Source organism: Emiliania huxleyi (genome assembly GCF_000372725.1).
Source record: "Emiliania huxleyi CCMP1516 unplaced genomic scaffold EMIHUscaffold_1080, whole genome shotgun sequence".
In the NCBI taxonomy this organism is placed as follows: Eukaryota; Haptophyta; order Isochrysidales; family Noelaerhabdaceae; genus Emiliania; species Emiliania huxleyi.
In genome coordinates this window covers 4,919-7,159 of record NW_005201911.1, presented here as the reverse complement: position 1 = coordinate 7,159, position 2,241 = coordinate 4,919, and positions in this window count along the sequence as shown.

The window sequence follows — 2,241 nt, the reverse complement described above, 5'->3', positions numbered from 1 at the left end:
GGGGCACGATTTCCCCAAAGGGCCGCCCTGGGCCTGCCCGCCCTCTCTCGCTCTCTGACGCCCTCGCCGCTCATGCCTGCCCGCCCCAACTCGCGCAGGACGGAGGAGGTATGTCTGTGTGGAACAGCGGCGACGTCTCGCTCGAGGGGTCCAGCGTTGTCGGTTGCACGAGTGGCTCACGTGCGGTGCCGCGCGCCCCCTCCACAAGAGGGTGCACAGACTGAAACGGGAGACCAGACTGTGTTCTTTTGTAGGCTCTTTATCTCACTGCCGTCGACCGCTTAGCTCTCACCAACTCGCAGTTTGTCGACAACATTGCGAGCCAAACCCCCGCTGCACTCTTCTTCACCTCCCGCATCGCTGCCACCGACTCGATCCTCCGCAACACGACCTTCTTCGGCAACTCTGCGCCAGGAAACATCACAATCCTCGCCGCCTCGCCTCTAACGTGGGACTGCCCGCTCGGATCTTGGATGCCGAACGTCGGCCAGATCGACGGCGACCTGTCCGGCTGCAACAGGCTCTGCGCGGAGGGACACTACGGGGACGCGTCGAACCACATCACCTCCGACTGCAGCGGCCCCTGCTGGCTCGGCCATTTCTGCCGGGAGGGATCCGTCCTCCCACAGAAGTGCCCCGCCGGCACCCACATGCCCAACAGGCGGGCGGCGAGCATTTCGGACTGCTTCCTTTGCGCGCCCGGCCAATACCAGCCAGAGAGCGGCCAAGAGGAGTGCTTGCCTTGCGCCGCGGGCTCCTTCTCCCCCGACGTGCGCAGTGCCGCCTGCGAAGCCTGCCCGAAGGGCGGCGTCTGCGAGGACGCGGGCGCCGCCACTCGCCTTGTCTGGCAGCCTTGCCCTGCGGGAAGCTTCAACCCGAACAGAGGCTCCAGCTCGAGCGCGGCGTGCGAGCTGTGCCCCATCGGCACGGCGAGCGCGGCACCAGGGGCGGAGAGCAGCGAGACGTGCGAGCCCTGTGAGCCCGGCTATTTCGCCGCCACGCATGGCCTCTCCAAGTGCGAGCGCTGCTCCGCCGGATCCTACCAGAACGACACGGGCGCGACGTCCTGCCGCGACTGCGAGGCGGGCAGCTACTGCGAGCCGGGCGCGTCGAGGCCGTTGCCTTGCGAGGGCGGTTCCTACTCGGACAAGACGAACCTGTCGGCCGCGTCGCAGTGCGCGCCCGCCGATCCGGGCTACATCGCTGCCCGGGGCGCCACCGAGCAGACGGCGTGCGGCGAGGGCAGCTTCGCCAACGGCACGCGCAACGAGGTCTGCGAGCTGTGCGCCGAGGGCTCCTACCAGGGCGCGACCGCCGCGAGCGAGTGCACAGCCGCCTCGCCGGGCTACTTCGCCACCACGGGCTCGACGCAGCAGACGCCGTGCGCCAAGGGCAGCTACGCCGTCACGTTTGGCCTCACCAAGTGCGAGCTTTGCGCTGGTGGGACCTACCAGGACGACACGGGCGCGACAGGCTGCCTCGCGTGCAAACAGGGCAGCTACTGCGCCGAGGGCGCGGCGGCGCCGCTGCCGTGCGAGAAGGGCAGCTACTCGCGCGCAACCAACCTCACCGCCGCGAGCGAGTGCACGGCCTGTCCCGCCGGCAGCGCCTGCTCCACGGGCAGCGTCGAGCCGACGCCGTGCTCGCCTGGCACCTTCGCCGCAGAAGAGGGGCAGGCCAAGTGCGAGGCTTGCCCTCCCGGCACCTCGTCGGATCGAGGCAGCGACTCGTGCGACGCGTGTGAGGCTGGTCGTTATGCTGCCAACGCCGGCCAGGGCCTTTGCAATCGGTGTCCTCATCCCCTCAGCTCGGTCAACGGCAGTACCACCTGCTCGTTTTGCATCGACGACTACTACTTGCGGAACACCGTGGCCGACCCGGAGGAGATCTACAAATCCCCAGCCGAATACTGCAAGCCTTGCCCGCCGAACGCTGCCTGCCCGGACAACACTACCCTTTCGTCCCTCGTCCTCCCGCCTGGGTTCTGGCGCGCCAGCCCCTCCTCCGCCGTGCTGACCGCGTGCCGCGGCTTCGGGGGCGAAAGGGCCGGCGAGGCGCGGTGCGCCGGCAGCGAGCCGGTAGACGATTCTCGCCGCCGGACGATGGAGGAGGCGGGCTCGGAGTACTGCGCTTCGGACTTCAACGGCCCCGAGTGCCAGCTCTGCGCCGCGGAGAATCACTACCTCGTCGACGGCGACAAGTGCCAGGAGTGCACTCCGCGCGGCGCGGCGGCTGGCCGCA